Source organism: Gopherus flavomarginatus, chromosome 8 (assembly GCF_025201925.1).
Source record: "Gopherus flavomarginatus isolate rGopFla2 chromosome 8, rGopFla2.mat.asm, whole genome shotgun sequence".
Classification (NCBI taxonomy): Eukaryota; Metazoa; Chordata; order Testudines; family Testudinidae; genus Gopherus; species Gopherus flavomarginatus.
The window spans coordinates 12923135-12950699 of NC_066624.1; the positions used below are offsets into that span (position 1 = coordinate 12923135).

The 27565-nt window shown below is 46.6% G+C and overlaps 1 protein-coding gene across 1 annotated transcript in view; it reads right to left on the reverse strand.

The window, feature by feature from the left end:
* Positions 1-24641, reverse strand: part of IL1RAPL2 (interleukin 1 receptor accessory protein like 2) — a 563669-nt gene extending 539028 nt beyond the window's left edge. The window contains exon 1 of the mRNA XM_050964503.1: positions 23839-24641. The gene's annotated coding sequence lies outside the window, so the exon portion shown is untranslated. The remainder of the gene's footprint in view (positions 1-23838) is intronic.
* Positions 24642-27565: the final 2924 nt, after the last annotated feature.

A 27565-nucleotide genomic window follows, 5' to 3' on the forward strand; every position in this document is an offset into this window, starting at 1 on the left:
TTTTCGCCTAGGGTGCAAAACATCCTTGCACCGGCCCTGGCCAGAGCCCATCAAAGCCACAGTGCCCCCTCGCAGGGAAGCGGGTTAACAACTGGTCCTAAAACTGCTTCAAAATGTAACAACAAGTCTGTGGAAACTGGCTCCAGTTCACCACTGGCCACATTCCAAGACACAGAAGACTCAGGGTATGTCTACATCTACAATTTTGCTGCGCTGGTTGTTACAGCTGTATTAGTACAGCTGTATAGGGCCAGCGCTGCAGAGTGGCCACACTTACAGCAACCAGCGCTGCAAGTGGTGTTAGATGTGGCCACACTGCAGCACTGTTGGGCGGCTTCAAGGGGGGTTCGGGGAACGCGAGAGCAAACCGGGGAAGGAGACCAGCTTCGCCGCGGTTTGCTCTCGCGTTCCCCGAACCCCCCTGCAAACCGCAGGGAAGGAGACCTGCTTGCACGGGGGTTCGGGGAACGCGAGAGCAAACCGGGGAAGGAGACCAGCTTCGCCGCGGTTTGCTATCGCGTTCCCGGAACCACCCAGCAAACCGCAGGGAAGGAGACCTGCTTGCTCGGGGGTTCGGGGAACGCGAGAGCAAACCGGGGAAGGAGACCAGCTTCGCCGCGGTTTGCTCTCGCGTTCCCCGAACCACCCTGCAAACCGCATGGAAGGAGACCTGCTTGCTTGGGGTTCGGGGAACGCGAGAGCAAACCGGGGAAGGAGACCAGCTTGATTACCAGAGGCTTCCTCAGGTATGCTGGGATACCTGCTTATTCCACGGAGGTCAAGAAAAGCGCTGGTAAGTGTCTACACTTGATTACCAGCACTGGATCACCAGCGCTGGATCCTCTACACCCGAGACAAAACGGGAGTACGGCCAGTGCTGCAAACAGGGAGTTGCAGCGCTGGTGATGCCCTGCAGATGTGTAAACCTCCTAAGTTGCAGCGCTGTAACCCCCTCACCAGCGCTGCAACTTTGTGATGTAGACAAGCCCTCAGTATCTCTAAAGGGAATGAAGGAACTAAGGGCAGAGACAGAAAGAGAGACTCCCTCCTCCCCCCAGAGGAAAACATCAAGATCAGGAACTGTTTTAGGTTGGGATGTACCTTTTAGTCTTTAACTATGAAGGCAAACCCCAGGCAAGGGGTAAGTGTCAGACATTATTCCAGTGGCCGCACATATACCTCACTGAAGGCAGGATGTGGGGTCTGACCATTCACAGAATGCGGCACATCCTCAGTTGGTATAAGTTGTCATTGAAGTCAATGGAGCTATGACAATTTACATCAGTTTATATCAATTTACACTGATGCATCCGACGAACTGGGCATTCACCCACGAAAGCTTATGCTCCAATACGTCTGTTAGTCTATACGGTGCCACAGGGCTCTTTGCCACTACATCAGCTGAGGGTCTAGAGCAGAAAGAAATCAAGACATTTAAAACATTAAAGAGAAAATGTGGACATTTAACTCCCCAGTGCTCTCTCTAAGATGCACATGTGAATTGCATAAGAGATGTATGTGCCTGGACACCCCCTTTCCCCAGATAGAAGACGTGTCAGGGCCAGATCATGGGTAGCCAGACTTAATGGTCAGAGCTGTAGTCCTCAGTCAGGAGTCAGCTGGGTTGGGATACTGGGAGGTCAGAAGCAGGAGAGAAACTGGAGATCAGAACCACAAGTCAGAGGCAAGAGACAAACCAAGGATCAGGAGTCAAGTGAGGCCGGTGGAGCTAGAGCCAGAAGGCACACAGTCCAGAACTCAGCAGATCCCAGTTGTTCAGACAGCTTCCTGTTGCTGGTTTAAGTAGGGCCAAAGGGCAATCAGCGGCTCTGGAACTCTGCCATTGGGATATCAGGGGCGGAGCCTCACACTGGGGCTGGTCCTGGGTCAGCTATTGTCAGCAGGCTGCCAGGTGGATGGTTGCAGCATTGCTGCTCCTGGAATCCCTGTGGACCCAGGTTCAAAGGTCTGTGGGTTATGACAATGTGGAAAGAAAACCCACTGGTTGCATTTGCATCTCATTTGCACTGGTGGGGTTCCCATGTTTCCAGAGGGTTAAGTCCTCCTAGTGTGACTAAACTGTTTGTGAGGAGATTTAGATTATTGTATCTGCCAAGTTCCCCTTTAGTGCAACATAGGGACCAGTTTTAAAGATTTCTTCCTTGTAGGATTCATGAGGGAGGGGAGGTGAAGAGAAGAGAGACATAAGCCTTGACTGGGTTGTGTTAATTTGCAGAAATATTAGCTATGACAAGCCAATTAAAGTTCAATGTAATTTCCCCATAATAAAAAGAAAGTTTATTTCTATCCAGGTCAACTCTGGTGGAAAAAAGAATCAAGATTCCAGTTGTTTCTTGTTTGATTTCCCTTTAATCAAGGGGAGCCAATGATCCATGCAGAAAGGGAAAGGATATGGATATATGGCAGGATTTCCCTGGACATGTACAGAAAGAAAAGAGGAAAGTCAGCCTTGGGATTCAATACTTCTTGTGAATTTCACCTGATTTATTCCATGAGCACAGAAATACCAAGTTACAGGGCACCTCTTAGACATAACCTAATGGGAACACATCACAAGGAATGGGCTTCTGCCCTCCACAAATTCAACACATGACAGATGATCACAATATAATGCACTTCAGTGCTGCTTCTACCCAACCCCACACATACTGCAACTCTGGATTTGCTAACATTGCCAATGCTGCAATTAAGTTTTGGCATTGTACCGGGAGGGAGGGTAATGCTCTGGGCATACATTGCCTGACTTGTTATTGCAATCACCACAAACTTTAGGATTAAGTCCCTTGTCATTTCAACACTGCAGTAGCCTTAAGTTCTGTTTGTAGCACCAGGAGTGCAGTATTGTACACGGGGAAGGGACAAAGGGATCCAGCTTGTTGATTTTAATTACTCCAAATATCATTCATGTTTTGTGCAAGCCAAGTGGCCTAGAGAGAAGGGAGCTCACTAATGACACCTGTTGGTGTAGAGGGGAAGAACAAGTGGATAGAGGCTCCGTAAGGAGGGAAATGATTGAATAGGCCAGGCTGTATTTGCATTTTGGTTCCAGTTCAGTTTAGGGGCACGTTAATCAAAATGCAGCTAAGTTTGGGGGGTAATTAAATGCTGTTATCCCAGTCAGGTAATGAAAGTACATCAGAACTGCACCAGGCATACCTGGGGTGAGGAGTCAAAACCACCATCTGGCACGGCTGGGCAGCAGAGCCTGGACAAAGGTAGACAGCAAGGGACTTATCTCTAGTGGGAGTACATTCCTGGTGACTCCGTCCAAGGTCCGATATGCCACTGTCCCTCTCTGAAGGCATTATGAAAAGGAAGCTTTTGTCAAGAGGTGGCTGATGGCACAGGAGCAGCCGCGAAGTCTGAGGCAGCTTTTGCTGAAGCCACAGAGGACAGCAGCACAGCTGAAGAACTCCAGTGAGGACCTCCCATCGCTACCACAAGGTTAAGTGGTGGATCCTCCAGAGCAGGCCAGGCAGCTCTTCCCTCACAGGCTGGAATGCTGCTAGTCCAAACAACAAAGTGGGGGTAAAGCAGAGAAGGAAAGTGGCTATTTCAAGAGCACACTACTTGACTGAATGCTCTTCCCGTGAGTGGAGAACTGAGTTTAAGACTATTGCCAAGACACGTGGGAGTTGAGAGTCTTAATACACACACAGTTGATTATTGGCTTTCCAAAGTTTATTCGGTGTCCCCTTTTTCCCCCTCCTCCCCAGATAATGGTCTTTGTTTCATGCACTGACTCAGAGCTTGTGAGTGGGGAGGTATTAGCTACCACGGATTCCCAAGAGAATATTTAGTTTTCCCCCAGATTTATGGGTGGGGACTAGAGACAAAAGTTATCTGAAGGAACCCCTAGATAGTTTGAACTGGCCCTTTTGGCTGAGACTCCACCACCTGACAAGGTAGGGGATTGTTGCCATCAGAAATGTTCACATTATTCAGTGTGGTTAGAGGAGACGGACAAACCTGCCTCCCTCTTCTCGATTAAGTCAGTATAGAACAATTTATCCTCGCCCAATACCATGCGCTGGAGCAGACCACAGATTTCAGGCAGCTGTCCAATTCAGAGTTGTAAGCTATGGGCAAGTCCAGGAGAACCAAGCTGCAATGCAGCATAAATACCACCCATTCCCCTGACAAAAATTTCAAATCTGATATTCTGCTCAGTCAGGCTACACCCCCTCCTCTGCAGTGAAATGCTCTGTCAGCTCTTCCTAACTTCCCTCCCCACCTTGAAAACACAGGCTGGTGAAATATTCTCTTTTCTTTGAGAGTTCCTTCTCCCCAGCTCCAACAACTTCCAGGATTGAAAAAGATCCCCTGAGAAATGATCGGGAGAAGTATTTTAAACGGGGATAGGCAATTAATATTCTGTGCAGATGCCTACACTGTTGTCTGTCTATACTGGGCTCCACATCCTTGTTTTTCCATAAAATTAAGTTTTGTTCTCATCTTTGTATAAAAATGCAATTTTTAAAACAATATTAGTAACTCCACTCTTTGTAGTTTGCTTTTCAGATGCAAAGTGTGATTTGTGGATGCTCCACAGGGCTCTACAGACTCTGGTTTCTCCACAGTCGTTGAGATGTAGAAGGTGCTCATTAAAACAAAACCTCACCTCTTTGGCAGTCTCCAATTGTCAGGTTCTGTTGCTCAGAAGTCTCAGGGAAATAAATTACTGTTTCTTCACACAAAGCGTGAACTGGCAACACTAATTCTTTTGTCTTTTTCCTAGTACTCTAGACAGTGTTTTATGTTCCATTTCTTTTGATGTTATTTTCCTACTTTTAATTTTAATGAGGATTTTTCTATCAGCCTGCTCCTCTCCTTTTTCTAGCTCAGACTTTGAGCTGCCTCTCTCTTATGGCTGATTTTGTGTGTCACACTGTCTTCTATAATGGACTGCAGATCACAGGCCTCCCTTTATATACACACCTGAGCCTTACCAGCAAAGTTACGGGAGGGGGAGAAGAGAAGAGAGCACACAAAAAGCCACCACACCACACACTGACACAGTATGTGTGCTAATTTCAAATCCCAGATCTTCAGCTCTCCTTGGTAGGAGTCATGCAGGGCTCTTTGTTCTGTTGCTCCATGAACACTGAATAAGATTTCATTTCTGCCTAATTCAGTGTGTATCTTCAACATCTTCACCAGCCTCTCAAGTCCTCTAAATACCACAGGACTAATTCCATAGCACTGTTTGGATTCAGATTTCGTACATCCATATTTGAAAATCCACGTCACTGTTGCTGCACTGGGCTCAGTCTCCCGACTAAGTTATCATCCAAGAAACCCAGATTCTTTTTCTAGCCGTGAACATTTAAGGCTAAAACTAGAACCCAGATGGCTTGTGGCTCCAGGAGTGTGCTACTTGCAAGCATGCAGTGACTACAATGATAATGCAGAGCTACAGGATAAAGAATCACTACAAACTGAATGGTGTAATAGTGGCAATGATTACTCAGTAACACAAGCAGGCAAGAACACATCACATCAGTTCTCTGGGTGTCATTCTGGCGCCAAATCCAGAACTTGATCCATTTCAAGGGCATGGTGCAAATCTTTCAAGGACTCTTAAAGGCCAGGAGTAGGGATTTGGAGATGGGGAGCAAAAGCTTTACAGCCCCTTAATTCTGTGATCTTGCATAGTGCTGGCTGAGCATGTCCTCCATGAAATCACTGAGGGTTTGAGAAAAATCTCAGTACTGAGCCATTGGTCCATGCAAGTGTTATTTCAAAGTAAGTGTATTGCAACAGGACTCACACATTGGTATTGGGCTGGATCCTGGAGCAGATTAGGCCCTTTTTTGGCAGAGAACTCTTCGGCACATGTATCAAGCAAACGTGTTCCTCTAATGCTAGTTTACTTTTTCCCTTCTTTGTGGATTTTGAATTGACCTTTACTTACAAGCAAACAACTTCAATCTAGTTCTGCTCTCGGTTATACCAGGGCAACCCAACCAACCTGGTTGCGGCTGCTCCTGCATCACAGAGAGCAGAATTTTGCACCTAGAATTTCATTTCTCAGGCATGAAAACTGATGAAGGCATGTCTTCATTAAAGGTGGGTGCAAGCCACAGAGTTCAGACAAAGACCTAGACCCAAGCTTCCACAAATTCCAAATTTTCATACGTCCTGTAGGGCCATCTCTGTTCCTCACCATACCTTCCCACTAGTCACTTAACTATCTTTGAAGACTCTAGCTAGTAGCTCTTATTCCTTTAAAAGGCAAACAAAATAATTTTTAAAAAAATGAAACATCATAGAACACCCTCTATTACCAGAATACTGCACTCAATACCTGCAGCAAACACATCCCAGCATGCCCCCTCCTATTGCAGCACCTCTTACCTCAGCTCTTCCACCTTCTTTGGGCTCACTCCAGCTATAGGAGGGAGCTAGCCCTCCAAGCACATCACTTTACAGCATCTAACCCCTTCTAGGAGCTTCATGTCCTTTACTGAAGTCCAATGAAAATATACACACACAAAAACCCAAAATTTCAGCCTGGCTAGGCAAAGCTGGCTGCCTCTTCCTCACAAGAGCACCTCATTTCCTACAGTTTGTCCCCACGCTTGTCTCAGGCTCCTGCCCTTCAACATCCCCACTGTCCAGAGACTGGCATGCTCCTCCCCTCGCTCTGGACTCAGACAGGTTACAGCTCCTCAAGGCCCATGTCTCCATTCAGGTTGCCAGCTCACCCCTGCAGTAGCCTATCTGCTCTGCCTCCTCCTTCTCAGGCTACTTACCAGACCCTCTCCCAGGTCTTGCTTCCCTTGACTTGGCTTACACAGCTCTTATGGAAAAGCAGCTAGCCCTGCTCTGCCCCAGCTGGGCTTCATTTCTAATCAGTCCAGCCCCACCTCCAGGTGGAAGCAGGCAGGTTAATTGATCTCTTAAAGCCCATAACAACCCTTTCATACCATGTGTGAAGGGATCACCACTTCACAGAAATGGTAATGCTGTCTACCTGGAAGCTCTGCCTATGTGGTTTTTAGCACCAGATCTTCCATAGGCTACTTCTTCAGTCTTCCAGGCAGGAGGAGGGTCATCCCAAGTTTAGTGCTGGTTTCTAAAGCTCTCTCTGCAGTGCCTTCACCGAGCCTCTTTTTATACTTGACAGCTGCTCAGCTCAGCTGGAAACTGAGGCTCAAGTAGCTTTTGTGAAATACCATGTGCCTAACACCTCATGCAGCATCCTTAGACTTGCCTCTCCTAGCACTTTCCAGAACATCCCTATCCATTTTCCTGTTTCTGTGACACACCATCTTCCTCCACCCCTTACCGCATGTCTGCTCATTCACAGAATAGTCTATTTCTCTCCACCCACTTCCAGCCTCAGAGATCTGGACAGATAAGGTCATCTGAGAGCCAAAGTTCATTTTAAGTGAGGATGGGTGAAAGAGTCATTCAGTGCCAACTGGCATTGACCTCAGGGAGAGTTTCATACTAGTAAGAGATTAATAGGAACTGCAGGATGTAACCTTACGAGGGGGGGGCCTTTTTAATATTCACTTCTCAATCTCCTCCACCCCTGCCTCTACTCTCACCACACACACATACCCATCCCACCCACCCCTACCTTCTTAACACTCTCCTCTGCCTGCTGTGTGAATGTCCTTCACTAGTTATAAGTTAGGAGTCCCCGCTAGCTCAAGGCCAAGATGTGTTTATGTTGAATGCCTATTTTGAGACCGGTTTGCTCAGCATTTTCTGAAAAATTAGAGCCCGTGGGTGCCCAAAATCATGTTAGAAAACCTCAGCTCAAGACTCCATATCTCAGCCCAAATGGATTCTTTCCAATTCCCCTGCCCTCAGGATTCATTAATACAATTCACAGACACTTCAGGCCCAGTTCTTCCACCACAGGAGAAGAGTTATACCCCTCATACAATCAGCCTCACCACATTCACTTGGATTTTTAACTCTTGAGCATTTCTGGCCCTGACCCTACACTCAATATTTGTCTCGCAATTAATCATGCTGCCATTAAAAGGCTGCTGCTTGTCCATGACTAGAGATGCGGTTTGTGACAGCCTGAAGAGGTTCTTTACCTTACTTACACTGTGTCTTTAAAAAAAATGAATTGAATGAGACAATGTAGTCATAATTGTGTTTCTATATAGGAACAAGTGCTGTTAACATTTCTAATTTACCTCAGGCCTAAAATTTAACAGCAAAGGTCAAATTTAAACCATTTCTCCCGAACACTGAAAACAGCCCATGACAGCTCTTTAGGATCTCCCATCCCTTAACCTACCACATATGACATCGGTGTGAAATACAGCTTATGTCTCTTTCAGAACATTGCTACTTACTTGTATGAACACACCAGGAAGCATGAAATTCCATGTACAAGTCAGGATTCACTTTTTAAAAAAAAAAAAAAAACATTAAATTGATGTTCCTTAGGGCAGTAGAAAAAACCTATGTAGAATAGGTAAGATTTCCGTGGGTTTTTTGAGTATGCCAAGACTGTAGGATCGAGGCACCAAAGTCTGTTCCTGGGGCCTCTCTGTTAGGTGACACTAGGATGGTAGCAGAGGCTGGGATAGTCAATATGAACTCAATCCTGCCACGTGCTGAGCACGCCAGTCCCAAGCATACAATTGCTCACATGCTTAATATTAAGCACACGCTTGAGTACTTTGCTGGATCAGAATCAGCATGCTCAGCATCTGTCAGAATCAAGCCCTATTGGAGTAGTACATCAATGAGAATTAGTGTCCATCTGTATTCAGCAGCCTCATGAGAAGTCACCTCTGTATTCGTTATAGCTAAGTCCCATCTCTTCTCTACCTTGAGAAACACCACAAGCCCTGATTGACTCCACTTCCGCATTGTGCCCCTTTAGCTAAGGATGAAGTACAGAAAGATTTGCAGTGCATGTGTCTAGGTACTTCCTGCCTCTGCCACTCAACTTGCATTTGAAATCTGTGGTAAGATTAATAATTATTCACACAGGAGGACTCAGGGGATTAGCAATCAGCTAAGGAACATGTCACTTCTCCGTGGCTAATGTGAATCCTTGCAAATGAATAGCACTGTAGTTTGCTGAACTAATGTTTGTTGTTGCTGCCACCCCGAATGCTCTCTTGAGATCTTTTAGTGTTTCTTCCTCACGTTTGGAAAGGGGAAGCCTTTCTGAAGCAAAGATGAATGGTAGGACACATTTTACTCTATCAACGGGGGTTGAGGCCTGGCCTGTGAATTTTCAGAGACCTGAACAAAAGCTAACTTGGATTTTAATGGGGAAGGGAGGGAACGACACAGTTGCCATGTTTGACAACAGCTTACCAAGTACCAGTGTTGCAAAAACCCCTTAAAAAAAAACACACACACACACACACGCAGCCAGCTTGGAAGACATGCATCTAAGGCAGCATAACTGCTTAAATAGCTCTTCAGAAATGATCAAAGCTAAGGTAGCTCTTGTATCCTGAAGGTCGTCCTCCTAGTGCCGGATTCAAAGTCCATTCATGCCATTGGTCTTTCCATTGACTCGCATGGGCTTTGGATCACTTCCTGGGTTCTGAGAAGAGCAGGTGGACACACTGGTCACACACTAATGACTCCTTTGCAGAACGATGCTGATCTTCAGACCAAAGGGATATTGTGCATGACACTTTATGAAAGAAGAGGGATGGGGGAAGGGAAGAAGCAAAATAAGGGAGCAGGAAGTAGTTAGGTAGTGAGATTCCTTACCCAACTGCCCCCACGGGTTTGTTATGAAACAAGTGTATTCCTAGTTGAGAGAGGTTTGAAGGAATGCTGTCCAATCCTGCAAGCCCTAACTCAAGCAAATAACTCCTTTGGCTTTAGGAGGGCTCCTCATAGGAACAAGGGCTATTCATGTGAGCCAAGGCTGGTTGGATTGTGCCTTAATGATTTTAAGAACCCAGGTAATAAGAACAGCCTCCCAACTGTGAAGAGTAGACGTGGATTTAGCCATACTAAAGCATTAACAATAAAAACCTACAGGATGAGCAAAACTGTTGGATTATACTCCAGAGGGAAAGCCCTGAGGGTGTTGATGGGACAGTGTTGTGACCTGATGGCTGTCTAATGTTAATCATAAAAAAGATTAACATTCCCGATACTTAAGGACTCCAGTGTTCCTGGCATGAAAATACTAATGTTAACATGTCTGCCCATTATAGGCTCTTGCTAGAATATTTTAGGAAAATCTCAGGCAATACCCTGAGCAGTTCTCTGAACGCGTCAGCAAAACTAGTTAAAGAAACCAACCCACCTTGTATTGCAACTAGACACAGTGCTGAGAGCTCATCATACAGATTGGGCTCCATTCACTTCAGTAAGACATTGAAATGTGATCAAAATTTGCCATTATGGCATATAGGTCTCCTCACTCCCCAGTTCTGCTCTTCTCCACTTGTTTCCAGACCCTGCAGGGAAGCAGCTAATTGGGGTGGTACTGAGGGACACATTCATCACTTCTAATGGCTGTGACATTGATTAAACTCCACAAAGAACTACTGTTCTGTCATGTATTCATCTGATTTTCCAGCAAACTGTAACCCTTTTCCCTAGCTGTCACAAGTTAGAGACGTGCTCATCCTGTGTCATTGCTTTTAAATTTGACACCAACCATTTTATAGACATTCAGACTGAAATATCTGATTGTGGGAGGAACGTTATGGTTATACGTCAAGCACTCCTGGTTTACTAGCTCAACAAAACGCACCTATTAATTTACAGCTTTGTGTTCAGAGTGGAAGCTATTCATATTCTACATATTTTTGCTGCTGCAAAAATGTGGCTTAATCAATACAGTACCTCAGGCAACATGAAATACTGTAAGCAATGTAAAAGGAGGATTTTCAGACCTAGAGATTTTAAGACCACTTATGGGATTTAACTGCTTGGCAGGTCAAAGGCATTTAGAAACTAGTCTCACCCTCAACATGGTGTGGCTAAGAGCTAGTTTACATTAGAAGAGTTCCTGGTATAACTATGTCAGTTTGGGGATGTGACTTCTTTCCAGTCTAGTTATACGGTATAAGCCCTAGTGTGGAGGTAGTTACACTGGATAAAGTCACCTCATACTGGTATGTCTTATTTCAGTTCCCAAACCAGAACAGAAATTACCAGTATAACTTCATTCACCGGGGAGGGGAGAGGTTAAACAGTCTTGCTGTTTCATGTAGCCAAGCTCTTGGAGAATCATCCTAGGAAAATGGACTTCCTAAGCCCCAAGAGCCACCTATGGGCCATATGCTGCACTCATACTAGCCCATCTCCCCCTACAGGAGCAGAGGAGTTCTGCTCAAGATGACTGTCTGTGTGACTTCGTGGGGGGCAGGGGAGGAAGAAGAGGTATCCAGATAAGCAATCTTAGACTTTAGTGTTTTCATGGCCTGGCCTTTTTGAAAGCCCAGAGCTTTGGCCTAACTTGGTCCCCTTGAAGCCAGTGACCCACTGAAGCCATCAACTTCAACAGGAGCAGAGGTAGGCCCACGCCAAGCACTTTTGAAAATCCTACCCATGGCCCAGCGTTCTCTCTGCTAGAATTTCAGAAACAAAAGGGAGCAGAATTTTCACATTAAAGGGACAAATCCAGGGTCAAGTCTCTGGTCTGGAACACAATCTTCCACATCCAAGGCCAATCTCTTACCTCCCAGTTGAGAGAGGGACAGGGTGTCTCCAGAATCCTTCCAGATGAAAACTGTAGAAATCGATATGTCTCCCTGAAACATTTCATTTTTAATGAGACAACATTTTTCAATTAAAAAATTTGTCAAATAGATTCTGACCAGCCTCCAGGCCCACCGCATGGAGGTGCTGGATGCAGAGTCCCTTACACGTCCCTTGGAAGAACACGCCCCTCCAGTCTCCTTCACAGCCCCCAAACTACACTCTTCCCTGAAGGGAGGACTATCAGGAACTACCATCAGGAGACCCCTAGAGAATTCCTCCCCCCCCCAATCTCCCTCTCTATGACTTTGCCACAAAAATATAACCTGGCCCTAGGTCTTGGAGGGATAGCTCAGTGGTTAGAGCACTGGCCTGTTAAACCCAGGGTTGTGAGCTCAATCCTTGAGTGGGCCATTTAGGGATTTGGGGATTAGTCCTGCTTTGAGCAGGGGGTTGGACTAGATGATCTCTTGAGGTCCCTTCCAACCCTAATAATCTATGATTCTATGGCCTCCAGAGACTTCAGTGGACATTTCACCTGTGGCAATCAATGCTTAGGAAAACACTGGAGGTGAAGCCCTGATACCACTGGGGTCAATGAAAAGATTTCCATCAATTTCAATGGTGCCAGGATTTCTCAATCAGTTTTTAAAGGAAGTGACAGTCTATTTTTTAAATGGACCAGCCTGAAAAGCAAGTGCCATGCAACTGCTTCCTTGTATCACGGTACAGACAATTCAGATGCTTACTTTCCCTTAGAGCTCTAAAAAAGACTTCCCAATAAACAGCTTAATGTAAAGTCACATTGTCTGAGAAGGGCTTAGAAACAATACTGGGTATGGTTGCTCCTAAAGACTGTTTTATAGCAGTTCATGATTTAGCATCCCCTGATATTTTCAAATTTCAGCTTCCATTTGAAGTGAAATTACACAGAGCTCAAATGTACTAGAGTGTGAGTTAATCCCATACATTATAGATGCTTTATTTGTACTACACTCAGTAATGCCCAGCTCAGAAGTAATTATGTGCTGTTCACATGGAGTTTTGTACTCAGGATGGGTTTAGCTAAGTCTACCCTGAACAGAACGTATTGTTCATGAACCACCTTTTCTATGTCCACATGTGATGTGCACAGGCAAATAGACATGGAGGAGAAAAGGGGGTTTAGCAACAATATGCTCCATTTGGGCAAGATGTACCTATGCTCTTCTCAAAGGCACAGCAAAAGGATGTTCCTACAGGGCTGTCCCTGGAACTGATCCCACTTTCTTTAGGTAATTAGGCATTTTAGGCTGGAATTTTTACTGGAGCTGTCACAAGCACTTGCACAAGCATCAGGAAAAAAGAGGATTCACTCAGTAGCTTGCTGGAATCAGACTAAGGGTATGTCTACACTACCTGCCGGATCAGCGGGCAGCAATCGATCCAGCAGAGGATCAATTTATCATGTCTAGTCTAGACACAATAAATCGACCCCGAGCGCTCTCCTGTCGACTCCTGTACTCTAGCTCGGTGAGAGGTGCAGGCAGAGTTGACGGGGGAGTGGCAGCAGTCAACTCACCACGGTGAAGACACCATGGTAAGTCGATCGATGTACGTCGACTTCAGCCACATTATTCACATAGCTGAAGTTGTGTAATTTAGATCAAACCCCCCAACCCTAGTGTAGACCAGGGCTAAGGGTGTGCCTACACTGTAAGTGAAGGAGTGATTGTAGCACAGATAGGCATACCTGGGCTAGCTTTCATCTAGCCAACACAAGTAACAGCAGCAGCATAGACATGGCAGCTCAGGCTTCAGCCCAGGGTAGCAACCATAGTACAAATCCTCAGGGTTCTAGCATGCTTGTACTCTGGTTGCAAGCATATGCTGAAGCCTGTGCTGCCAAATCTCCGCTACCATTACCACTCATGCTTCCTAGATTAAAGCAAAGGCTGGTGCACCTCTGTCATAAACAAATAGCTAAGGGTTAATGTTCTTTTACCTGGAAAGGAGTAACCTGAAACACCTGACCAGAGGACCAATCAGGAAACAAGACTTTTTCAAATCTGGGTGGAGGGAAGGTTGTGTGTGAGTCCTTTGTTCTTGTCTTCTGCCTATACTCTCTCGGCTATGAGAGGATTTTTCTGTCTCCTGCTTTTCTAATCTTCTGTTTCCAAGTTGTAAGTACAAAGATAGGAAGACCATAGGTTTGGTTTTTTGTATTTACATGTGTGGAGTTGCTGGAATGTGTTAAATTGTATTCTTTGTGGATAAGGCTGTTTATTCATATTTCTTTTAAGCAATTGACCCTGTATTTGTCACCTTAATACAGAGAGACCATTTTTATGTATTTTTCTTTCTTTTTACATAAAGCTTTCTTTTTAAGACCTGTTGGAGTTTTTCTTTAGTGGGGAACTCCAGGGAATTGAGTCTGTGCTCACCAGGTAATTGGTGGGAGGAAGAAGTCAGGGGGAAATCTGTGTGTGTTAGATTTACTAGCCTGACTTTGCATTCCCTCTGGGTGAGGGGGGAAGACAGATTAGCTCTTGGTACTTCTGTTTTCCAGGACTGGAAATAGGGAGGGTGGAATCCCTCTGTTTAGATTCACGGAGCTTGCTTCTGTGTATCTCTCCAGGAACCCAGGGAGGGAACACCTGGAGGGGGGGAAGAGAAATGGTTTATTCCCCTTTGTTGTGAGACTCAAGGAATATGGGTCTTTGGGGTCCCCAGGGAAGGTTTTTGGGGGGACCAGAGTGCCCCAAAACACTCTAATTTTTGGGTGGTGGCAGCTTTACCAGGTCCAAGCTGGTAACTAAGCTTGGAGGTTTTCATGCTAACACCCATATTTTGGACGCTAAGGTCCAAATCTGGGAATATGTTATGACATGGTGGCAGCGTTTGTGGGAAAGATAGAATCCAGAAGCCAGTAGGAATATTATATTTTTCTTTTCTCTGCTAGGGGCTTTTAAGCAGAGAGGAATGGTTTGGTTTTAAAAGGAACCAGAGAGAATTTTTTTTTCCTATGCGCTCTCTTGCAGTTTTTGGCTTGCATATTAAGCAAGGAACCATTAAGGAACTATTACGGGTCTTTTGTCACACAATAGCACTCCCATTGTGAGACAAGTATCCAGCAATACACATGCAAATAAAGTGGTTTTTCTGGTTTACTTTACATTTAAAAGATTAGCTAGAGGAAGAAAGGGAAAAAAGGCACTGTTGCTAGGCAGACCCCAGGAGGCAACAGAGAACCTGCAGTTCAGACGATCAACACTGGAGGACACCCTAACACAAGAAAACCGGAACCATGCCTAACAAGACAAAAATGGAGGCCGAAGAACAAATCAAAGACGCCGACCACAGGCGAGATATGGAAAAAAAAATACAGGAACTAGAAATAAAACAAAAAGAGATGGAGCTGAGAGAAAGAGAAAGAGAGGCAGCCTACAAAAGAGAGCAAGCAGCCAAAGATGCAGACCACCAAAAACAGCTGGAACTCCAGAGGGAAGCCCACCGACAGGCCATGGAATTAGAAAAGGCTAAGCAAAACACAGCCAATCCTAACAACCCTGCGCCAATGATTGTTCCACAGCACAGGAAATTTCCCACCTACAAGGCAGGTGATGCCACCGAGGCCTTCTTGGAAAATTTTGAAAGATCCTGTCTTGGGTACGGCATCTCTGAAGACCAGTACATGGTAGAATTGAGACCACAGCTCAGTGGACCTTTAGCAGAGGTGGCAGCTGAAATGCCTAAGGAGCAAATGAACGACTATAAACTTTTTCAAACCAAGGCACCGATGAGCTATTGTAGAAGTTGGGACGTGCCCAGTTCATCTCTACAATAGACTTAACCAAGGGGTACTGGCAAGTACCGCTAGATGAACCTGCCAAGGAAAGGTCAGCATTCGTCACCCATGCGGGGGTGTATGAATTTAATGTCCTTCCTTTCGGCCTTCGAAATGCACCCGCCACCTTCCACAGGCTGGTAGACAGTCTACTAGCAGGACTGGGAGAATATGCAGTTGCCTACCTCGATGATGTGGCCATTTTTTCTGACTCCTGGCCCAAACACCTACTACACCTGGAAAAGGTCTTTGAGCGCATCAGGCAGGCCGGACTAACTGTTAAGGCCAAAAAGTGTCAAATAGGCCAAAACAGAGTGACTTACCTGGGACACCAGGTGGGTCGAGGAACCATAAACCCCCTACAGGCCAAGGTGGATGCTATCCAAAAGTGGCCTGTCCCAAGGTCAAAGAAACAGGTCCAATCCTTCTTAGGCTTGGCCGGGTACTACAGGCGATTTGTACCACACTACAGCCGAATCGCTGCCCCACTGACTGACCTGACCAAAAAGACCCAGCCAAATGCAGTTAAGTGGACTGATGAGTGTCAAAAGGCCTTTACCCAACTTAAGGCAATGCTCATGTCTGACCCTGTGCTCAGGGCCCCGGACTTTGACAAGCCATTCCTAGTAACCACGGATGCATCTGAGCGTGGTATAGGAGCAGTTCTCATGCAGGAAGCAACAGATCACAACTTCCATCCTGTCGTGTTTCTCAGCAAGAAACTGTCTGAGAGGGAAAGTCACTGGTCAGTCAGTGAAAAGGAATGCTATGCCATTGTGTACGCCCTGGAAAAGCTACGCCCATATGTTTGGGGACAGCGGTTCCAGCTACAAACTGACCATGCTGCGCTAAAGTGGCTTAATACTGCCAAGAGGAACAACAAGAAACTTCTTCATTGGAGTGTAGCTCTCCAAGATTTTGATTTTGAAATTCAGCACATTTCAGGAGCTTCTAACAAAGTAGCTGATGCACTCTCCCGTGAGAGTTTCCCAGAATCCAGTAGTTAAAAAGTGTTCTTAAAATGTACAAGTCTGTTAGTTATATACTTAGTGGTATATGTAAAGGTGCATGTGTTGTATTAATCTGTTTATTTTAAAGTTCTAGGAGGAAATCGCCGCCAGTGAGGTTCCCCACTGTCTGCAATTTGGGGGGCGTGTCATAAACAGATAGCTAAGGGTTAATGTTCTTTTACCTGGAAAGGAGTAACCTGAAACACCTGACCAGAGGACCAATCAGGAAACAAGACTTTTTCAAATCTGGGTGGAGGGAAGGTTGTGTGTGAGTCCTTTGTTCTTGTCTTCTACCTGTACTCTCTCGGCTATGAGAGGATTTTTCTGCCTCCTGCTTTTCTAATCTTCTGTTTCCAAGTTGTAAGTACAAAGATAGGAAGACCATAGGTTTGGTTTTTTGTATTTACATGTGTGAAGTTACTGGAATGTGTTAAATTGTATTCTTTGTGGATAAGGCTGTTTATTCATATTTCTTTTAAGCAATTGACCCTGTATTTGTCACCTTAATACAGAGAGACCATTTTTATGTATTTTTCTTTCTTTTTAAGACCTGTTGGAGTTTTTCTTTAGTGGGGAACTCCAGGGAATTGAGTCTGTGCTCACCAGGGAATTGGTGGGAGGAAGAAGTCAGGGGGAAAATCTGTGTGTGTTAGATTTACTAGCCTGACTTTGCATTCCCTCTGGGTGAGGGGGGAAGAAAGATTAGCTCTTGGTACTTCTGTTTTCCAGGACTGGAAATAGGGAGGGTGGAATCCCTCTGTTTAGATTCACGGAGCTTGCTTCTGTATATCTCTCCAGGAACCCAGGGAGGGAACACCTGGAGGGGGGAAGGGAAATGGTTTATTCCCCTTTCTTGTGAGACTCAAGGAATTTGGGTCTTTGGGGTCCCCAGGGAAGGTTTTTGGGGGGACTAGAGTGCCCCAAAACACTCTAATTTTTTGGGTGGTGGCAGCTTTACCAGGTCCAAGCTGGTAACTAAGCTTGGAGGTTTTCATGCTAACACCTATATTTTGGACGCTAAGGTCCAAATCTGGGAATATGTTATGACAACCTCTCGTTAGAATATAGATATTCAGGCCTGTCTGTAAAGGCCTATAATTAAGAATGTATGTCTATTCTTATCACTTAGCTAGTTACGGGGGTATAAAAACAAAGAATCAAAAAAAAAAATCACAGTCTGCCTCTGTATGGGCCATCTCTCACTATGACAGTCTGAGCTTTGGCTAAGCAAAAAACAGAAGCAGCAGGGGCAGTCATAAACTGTGAAGCATATGGTCACATCCTCACTTTGCAAACCAGTCACACTGAAATAAGGTAGTATTAGGCTGTTAGGAAGGCAATCCAATCTAACACCTCCAGATAAAGAAACCGATCTTAAGATGTTTAAAGAAAACTTAGTTTGAGAGCTGTCTGGCAAGAACTAACTCACTTATCAATGGTCGTGGTTGTGAAACCTTCATTTCTTTATTGTTTTGTCTTTGTGGTCCCCACTCTTCTATTCTTAATCTGTATGGTCTCTGTCTGGGTCTTCACTTGTTCTGTCTGCTGTATAATTAATTTTGCTAGGTGTAAGTTAATTAGGGTAGTAGGGGAGGGATAGCTCAATGGTTTGAGCAATGGCCTGCTAAACTCAGGGTTGCGAGTTCAGTCCTTAAGGGGGCCATTTAGGGAACTGAGGTAAAAAAATCTGTCTTGGGATTGGTCCTGCTTTGAGCAGGGGGTTGGACTAGATGACCTCCTGAGGTCCCTTCCAACCCTGATATTCTAAGATATAATTGGTTAGAGAATTATGTTACGGTATGTTAGGATTGGTTCGTTAAATATCAAATATCAGTAAAATGATTGGTTAAGGTATAGCTGAGAATATTACTATATAACCTGGGGTCAAACGAAGTAGGAAAATTGGAATCATGCTTGCTGGAAATTAACCCCAATAATTGTCTGCACTTCGAACTTCTGGGTAGCTTGCTGTCTGCATGACAAGAACCAGGAAAGTGGGAGGGTGAAGGGAAAGCCCTCGAACACCTCCAAATCACACCTTTGCTTGCAGCGGGGACATTCCTAAAGAGCCAAGTCCTGGCACTAAACCACTATCCATGCTAAAGCAGCGTATGTGACCTGGCTAAAATTCTTTCCCCAACAGCCTGGGCTGCAGCAGCCCCACTATCCTTACCCTCTTTGGCTCTTGTGCCAACACAGCTGGCTGGGAGCCACAGCCTCACCCACTCCTTCTTGCTTCTTTTTACGGGTGCACAATGTCTGCCCTCTACATTATGATTACAACTGCCCCTTATACACGAGGGATGTTCCTTGTGCCCTCACCTGCCCCCTCAAGTATTGGCACATTCAAACCAGGATTTCTAAGTCCAGATGAGATGGAACCTTGTTCATTGCCTTGCCAAGACCCTCGTTCATAGCTACAGTGCAGCAGCGCAGAGTCAAGCCCCTCTTGTTCCGCTGCACACAATAAGATAGAAAACCTGCTGCCAGAAACTTTCACTGGAATATACCTGGAGATTTCTAGTGTGTGCATGCACAGACACCACATCCAACCCCAAAGAGCAAAGCATTTGTGCTGAAAAGCCAACTACAATGTCAGAGGAGCCAGTATTTTTGCATTGATAGAATGCTTAAAAAAATGAAGGAGCACTTTCACTCCAGAGCTAATGAGAAGGCACTATTAGTTGGAGGAGTTCCTCAGGAAGGTTACATGTACCGACCAGATTTCTTCGTCCCACTAAATGCCAATTGCTAACAGTTTGGTGAAGTCAAGGTCCTCCGAAGTTACCAAATAATCTGTGAAAATCCAAATGGTTCCACCAAATATGCATACTAAAGAATCAGCAGTAACTGTGCAATAGAAATAGAAATCCCTGGCTGGGATGATTTAGTTGGGGATTGGTCCTGCTCTGAGCAGCGGGTTGGACTAGATGACCTCCTGAGGTCCCTTCCACCCTGATATTCTATGATTCTATGAATTTCCAGAGATCAGTCTTGGTGCACCTACCAATGCCCATCTCAGATTACAGCCCATCCACCTAGCATTAGGGCAGAGTCAGAAGGAGTGAGACCTAATCAATCCCATTTTTAAATGTGGGGTTTGGGTGGGAGCAGAGGTGAGTCTTGGGAACGAGAAATAACAGTCATTTTCAAATGACAGCGGGAAGACAGACTGCAGGTGAAATCCTGGATTCCTTTGATTTACTGTACCCAGAGAGACCTTTGGGCCCAACCCTGCACTACTGTTTGGCATCATGCATCCCTGGGCCCATCACAAGGGCAGCATTTTGCACAAATGCAAATAACTCCACGTGATTCAAGGCAAAGGAGAATGAGGCTGCTCACCCTCATCTGTGCTCAGCTACAGCCCACACCTTCAAGGCACTGCACCTATTAAAGTTCTGGGCTTCTGCCCACCCATATCTAAAGGCCTGTCCCCTCAGCTTAAGGGGAGGAGCCACCAGACCCTGCCTCACAGCCAACTCAGATGGTGCATGGGGCAGGGGACCAGGGAGGCTCACAGGACAGAGGCTGAATGGTAAGGTCCCATGGGCCGGGCTGAGGAGCAGGCGGGGAGCACCCTTCTGCAGGATCCATTCAAGAAAAATGCAAGAGGTGGACAGTAGGACTGCCCTCACCTCCTGGAGCCTGTGATGGGGGACATGAGGGAGAGAGAGCCCCATGCACCAGCGGAGTGCCACAGGGTCCCCCCAGCCTCTCTTCCCACCCCATCATAATCCAGGAGGTCTCCAATCCTGGTGGCACCAGCCTCTCATGCACCGAGGGGTATTCTACCACCTGCATACTGAGGTGGGGGTTGTATAGCAGAGGCTCTGCAGGAGGTTCTCTCCCTCAGTGGCTACCTAGTCACCAAGACTAGCTCCTAGGCCCTGAGGAGGTCAAGGTGCTGCAGTTGTAGGAGCAAGCCCAGGCATCAGAATAACATCACCATACAAGAACAGTCATAGGTCTCAACATGCTACCTGCTCTTCTTGCTTTTCCTTTCTGAAAACAGACTAGGAAGGCTAAAGGGCTTTCAATATACACACACATTACCTTCCACTCAATATCCTTATTTAAAGGCTCTCTTTAGCTGCTGGCTTAGACCACCAATAACAGCTAGAAAGGATCTCACTTGGAGTGTAGGGTTGGTCTCTGCTTGCTTATTTGTACATGACAGTCTCACTTTCTCCTTAATGAGAGCTAGGTTCAAGCTGCAGCCTGGTGACAGGGAGGGACTCAAGAGGAGCAGAGAAATCAATATAGAGACTACGGCTCCTCCTGTGCATAGACAAGCCAGTCTGGAAGGGGAGGAGATAGGAGATAAGTAAAGCTCCCAAGGAGTTACTCCTACCCAGGACTCTGCTGATTTTCTATCCACTAGCATCCCACCTGGGACCTTCCAATTCTGAAAAGGTAGAAAAATGCAGAAGAGAGACTATTTTTGTTCTAACTTCTCACTGTTTCCTCAACCTCTCCTCAGCCAAACACTTGTTTTATGCAGGTTTAGCTCAGTCAGATTGGATAGCCCAAAATCTAAATAATACCTGAAACCTCAGCACCCCAAGCTTCCCTCCAGCTAACTTTGGAGGAGAACTTGACTCATTTCAAGCCAGCATCTTCCCAGCTTCACCTCCTGCCTCGGTCTGGCATTAGCCAAATTAGTCACACCAGTCAGCAGGAGCCTTCTCCCAGGCTTAGCTGCTCCTATAGTTCCTACCTCAGGTCTGCTCAGCCCACCCAATAGATCCTCTCAAGAGAGATGCCTCTCCCTATTTTCTTTATGTCCAGGTAGGGAAACAAGGTTTCAAGATTAAGGTGTTTCAAGAAGATATTGCTAGCCTATTACACCTACATTTTATCATTGCTTTTAAATTAAAGTCCCTTTCAAAGTGCTTATAGTGACAGTGCTCCGTGAACACACGTACAAGGCCTGAGCCAAAGCCAATTGACTTCAACGGGAGCCGTTTCCAGGGTGTCTTTATTGTGCTTTCCTCTCTCCTTCACCCTTAGAGCATTGTCTTGCATTCCAGTGAGTTCAGACCGAGCAGTCGATTTCCAGGGAATGAAGGCTCAGAGTCGAGAAGGAAAGCCACAGCATAACACACACTGCATTCCAATCACTCATACAAAGGAATTCCCTGCATCTTAAAAAATTAAGAAGCTAAGAGCAAACGGGACAATTTCATGCTGCAAAGCAGGACTGAAAGAATGAGTTCCCCTTAAAAAGCATTTTTTCCTAGACGTTGTAACATGAAGTATCAGTTTTGGCCCAGTAAACACTTGTTAGGTTAACCCGTGCAATACACAGAGATTTTATGTTCCATGATTTACCTTTTGAAACACACTGATTTCCAGGCTCTTTACATCACCAAACGGGATCCCGATTGGAAGCATCGATACTGACAGCCGCACTAGCCACATGCATGCACGGCCCGATGCAAAGCCTATCGATTCAATGAGAGTCTTTTCAACGACTTCAACAGGCTTTGGATTAGGCCCAATGAAGACACAGAAGCACCAACAGGTGTTAGCCCACCTGACTAGTAATTCTGGGTGACCCAATTTCTTAAAGGGGCCTGATTTCCAGAAAGTGTGGGGGGTCAACATTCTGAAAGCCAGGCCCTTTTAAGGTGTCTCCAATAGCACTTCCCCTCCCCCACCACAAAAGAAAAATACTGCTCACTTTTGAAAACCCTGACTGCATCTTCTTTGCCTGTTAAGCACAATCATGATGCTAAATCACTAGCCTCTCGCTCGTGATTTAGGCTTCCCTTGGAGATATGAAAGTTCTTAAGTGTTTCTGTTGCTAAGGAACCTGATCCTAAAAGGTACCGTGTACCTGCAGCTCCCATACCTAGCAGGATCAGACCCTTTGCTGTTACAACAAACCAGGAGGGGGGGTTCTTTTAAGCCATCCACCCACTGGGCCATCTCAACTCCATGAGATGGAAGAAGGAACTGATCTGTGTGGTTACCGGCAGCCGCCTTTAAAGCACAGCTCAAGCCCCACAGCCCTTCTCGGAGGATTCAGAAGGAAGTGGGAGGACTGTCATTAACCCAGAACAGAAAACACAGGCGTTGAGCAGAGACTCTGTTCTTTTAATTGAAAGAAGGGTGCTCTAGAGGGATGGCCATGTGCTACATGGGGCAGGAATCTATTTATAGGGGAGATGCCAGGAGATTCCCCACCCTCCTATTTCCTTGAGTGTTCAATAACTTCCCAGCCGGTGAACATTTTCCTCTCTGGGGTTTGCATCAGTGTTTCATGAACATATTGCCACGCACTATTTACCTTGGGCAGCAGCTTCCAGGCTCGTGGTGTCTGCCGCTACCGAAGTCATTAGGGATACAGTAATGGATCAGGGCCCTGAGCCAAAGCCCATCGAAGTCAATGCAAAAATTCATTGACTACAGTGGTGCTGGATCAGGCCCCAGATGAACATCTCTAGAGGAGATGGTAAAAATGACTCCAATATATACACAGGCATATATCCTCTGCCTCATATGTAATACACACATTCATAACATCCCACATGAAATATACATTCTATTTTCTTGGTGCTGTTCTTACAAAGGAAAAATGGGGGGGGGGGGGGCAGAAATAAGGAACAAGGGGGAAATCCAGCCTAACAGAGGTGCCTTTTTCCAGACACTTTTCCCCTCTCTCTCAGCCTCAGACAGACTTTAGAACAAACTTTGCTGAGAGCCCATCTCCAGTCATGCCCCTAATCAATAGCAGAAATCGCTGCTCTTCAATCCTCAGAGCAGCAGATTTACTGGCAGCATCAGTGACCCATTTACTAACTTCACTCTTCAACTCTCCCCCCTTTTGGGGTAGTGCGGGGGAGGATAAAGAGCGTGAGGGGGAGAGAAAAGATCAGTGTGGATCCCAGGAGAACAGATCACACGTGTCCGCAAGGGGGTTATTTTTCGTGCTTTGGGTTTGACTTGTCCACATATTGAGGGATGGGGGAGGAGAGAACTTTCCCTCTCTCTCTTTTCGGAAAGGTTTAGCTCAGCATTAACAGCCTCTTAAGCCGTGGGGGAATAGTCCCTCCCTTAAGCGACAGAGGCAAGCCAATGCCATTATTCTGTGGAGGGAGAGGTATTTTTTTAAATTAAAAAACTTCTAAAGCAATTTTGCAGCGGCGGGGGGGGGTTTGTATTCCCCCCTTAAACGGCCTCCTGCTCATAAAGTTTGAGACGTTTCGCCGATGCGCGGGGAACCATCCAAAAGAGACTCCCACCAAACCCAAACCCAAACCCCATGCAATTGTGTGGCGCCCGGGAAAGCCCGCAGACGCGCATGCAGCTTACCTCCTCCTGCACCGCACACCCAGGGTTAGCAGGGAGCTCACGAGTACCGCTCCACGCTCCGCAGGCGTCTGCGCCCCTTCTAACCATCCAGCACCGCTTCAGGCGCCCCCCTCAGGAGACCCTGCCTGCCATCCCCGGCTCTCTCCGACAGCCCTCGGCTTGGTGCTGGGGGCAGCTTCCTTCCCCAGCCGGGGCAAGGGCAGGCGCTGCTGAAGGACTCCCCCCCCCCCCCCAGGCGGGGCAAATTCCTGGACTTGCAGCGTCCTTGATTTCACTCCGATCACCTGGGCTGCCTCCGCCGCGGCTCGTTACAGGCTCCTGGCGCTGGCTGTGGCCATGGCTAGAGCAGCGGGGTTAGGAGCATGTCCAACAGGCGCCTTCTCCCCCCGACGGCTGCAGAGCCAGCAGGGCAGCTTCCCCTTCGGAGAGAGATCCGGGGGTGGGGGCTGCTTCTCAGGCTGTTGGTTCCCTAGTTAAGCTAGAGCAGGAGGACGCAGGGCTGGGGGGTTACACTGAGAAACCTCTTAACTGCCCTGCTAGAGTGCCCGGACTTGCTTCGAGAAACCAGTGAGCCAGGGAAGAGCTTTCCTGGGTGGCTCTGTTCTCCTCACATTCCTGTATCCTCTCTAAGAGCTACTCCAGCCCCACTCACTCCTACACTGCTGTGCCATCTCTCCAGCCAGCCTCCTTCCAACGGGAAGATGAAGAAACCAAGTCACCCCGCCTTGGCTAGGCTGCCCCCTTTGATCTGGGAGTTCAGGTGAGGAGAGAGAGGCGTCCAGCCCAGAAATCCTGGCTTTAAACAGCTCTCCCCCCATTCCCCCAGCAAAAATGTCATTTCACTTACTTACCTTTCAGGGTTAGGAAAGTGCGAGGCTGCACCGCCGTCTAGCGGCCAAGGGAGAAATTGCCCGATTCTGGACCTGGAGTCAGGCTCAGCTGAGGTCGCTTCCTTCCCCAGTGGGAGCCATGTAATCTTGCAAGCCTGCTCTTCACTCAGCATTGAAGCCCTTGCTTGTTAAATAAACACCGGAATGGCTGCAGAGTTTCCCTTTTTCCCGTACAATGGTTAGAAAGCCAGGGCTTCTCTCAGGTCTGGCACCGGCCACTGGCTTTGGGTTGTTAATTTCAGGATGAGCCTCCCTGGCCTTCAAACTCAGCACTGAGAGTAGCCAGGGGTATCCAGTTAGGCACTTTTGCCCATAGAGTAGGGTGACCGGACAGGGGGTGGGGGTAATAGGAGCCTATATAAGAAAAAGATCCAAAAATCTGAACTGTCCCTATAAAATTGGGACATCTGGTCACCCTACCACAGAGCAGCTGAGGGTAACTCACTGGGACGGACTGGAGCCTGACACGTGTCTTTGCAGAGCAGGGCTTGGAGGGATCAGAAGCAGCGGATGGTCACAGATGACCAGGGGAAGAGTGAGTGACTAGCATATGAGAAGCTGACAGGTGCAGAGCTGATTAATGCACTGAACAGGAGTGCTCCTTTCCTGGGTCAGCTCCTGGGTTCATTCCAGCATCCCGAGGTGGTTTCGTCATATCCACTTGTTTCTTTCCTGCCTGAATCAGTCTTTTTTCCTCCTCCATCGTGAGTGTGTGACACGTGCAAATGGGGAGCGAAAGGCGCCTTCACTGATGTGTACGACTAAACCCTGAGTTTGTACACCTGTGATTTTTGATAATATTATTTTAATTATTGTTTGAAGTAAACCTAGATTACTGAAAATAAGTGGTTCTGCAGGCCCATGTTTTTGATGGAGCATAGAGTCATGAAATAAACAGATGAAGACTTTTTCCATCACATTAATGTCCTTACCTCCTCCCCCCCCCCAATGATTTTAAGCAGGATTTAAGGACTGAAGTGGGAAAGGGAAAATTGCCATAATGGAGCTAAATTTTCAGAGACAAGGCAAGCGAGGTAATATCTCTTATTGGACCAACTTCTGTTGGAGAGAGAGACAAGCTTTGGAGCTTAGGTGGAGCTCTTCTTCAGGTCTGGGAAATGTACTACAGAGTCACAGTTAAATTCAAGGGAGAGAGGTGTTTGAATGGTCCCTTGAAATACGCATTAGCTACCTATGCTAAGCAATCTGTTCCAGCTTGTATTTAGCTGTGACACAAAGTATGTTTCCCAGACCTGAAGAAGAGCTCTGTGTAAGCTCCATACTTGTCTCTCTCACCAACAGATGTTGGTCCAGTAGAAGATATTACATCACACACCATGTCTCTCTAATAGCCTGAGACCAACATGGCTACAACAACCCTGTGCTAAACTTTCAGTGTCACATCTCAGCAGTAATTCAGGCTGGGCTCAGCTAGAAAGACACTTGGACATGAAATTGGATAGATGTTTCCAAGCAGGTGGGAAGGAAATATTCCGATCTCTACGTGAAGCAAGCTTGATCTTTCCCACCCAGCCTCAGTTCCTGGGCTTTCTATCACTATAACGGCATAAGGGGCTTGCAACAAGGTTTTTTTGTTTAAATCCTAACAACTCTTGAAACAAACACCAGGAGCTGAGGATGATGGTGTCATTTAGTGAATGCAGGTCATGCTGGGCACCTTCCCCTAGCTGCCATCCTACTTGGCCAGGTGTAACATGGATTCAGAGACCTGGTTCAGAAAGTAACTGATGGAAGAACAGAGTTTATACATAGGGAAGGATTAATAAGAAGCTCCCCTAAATGGATAGATGATAAGGAAAGAAACCATTATTAAACCCTGTCAGGGAATCAGTCAGCCGACTGAAGAGAAAATGTGCTGCTTCTGCTAGTGGCTACGTAATGCTGGAGTCTTTGCTGGCTGGGCCTGCTGTCTCCCAGTTTGGGCTAGTCTTACCTGCAGTGCCGTGCAGGACATCACTGAAGCCAATGGCCAAAGTCCCATTGCATCCAATGGGAGCAGCATCCATCCCATGGCTTTTAAGGCACTACCTTCAGAGGGTCCCCCTGCATTGGAACAATCAATCTCAGGGTCCTGTGACTCCCAGGGCCTGATCCTGCAACCCCTAACCAGGCAGTACATCCTATGATTTACTCGCACCAGGACTGCAGCATTGGTCCAGGCTCAATGGCATGTGGCAGGAAGCCCGCAGTGGATGCAGTTGTTGGGGTACTTGGTACATTGCATCGCTCCCACCCCCGTTACGCTACTGAGCTTCCCTGTGACTTTAGGCTAGGAAAGAAAGCCATAAAGGGGGTGGGGGGAACCCAGTGATGTGAGGGGCAAGGGGCACACGTGCATTGTCTCTGCAGAGCATGCTGCTTGCTCTTGCATTAGCCTTAAAGAGGGAATCTGGAGAGTTCTGTGCCCCAGAGGCACTTGCTTGTTACCATCTGTACACTGGGAAGCACGGCAGGAAGCAGCAACCAAGGGGAATAAACCCCAGAGGGTGCAGTGCAGGGTTGGGGAATGGGGCTCTTAAACAGTAGGAGACTCATCACTCTGGCAAACACTGAGGGACACCCATAGCTCTGGAGAGAATCCATCTGCAATTAACTCAGAGTAAACTCAGCTCCAAGGAGGGTGAGCCACCACTAGTGATTCTTTCCACTAAAATGTTGCCTACATTTGTACTATACTAAAACTTGGACTTGGGTCCTACATTGCTCTTTACTAGCCACTAGGGAGCAACAGAGGCCAGCCTGGTAGAATTTTATTTTGTAACTAAACATTTAACTCAGCCCTGTGTGAGCAGGAAGACTTTTTATTCATTGTGACA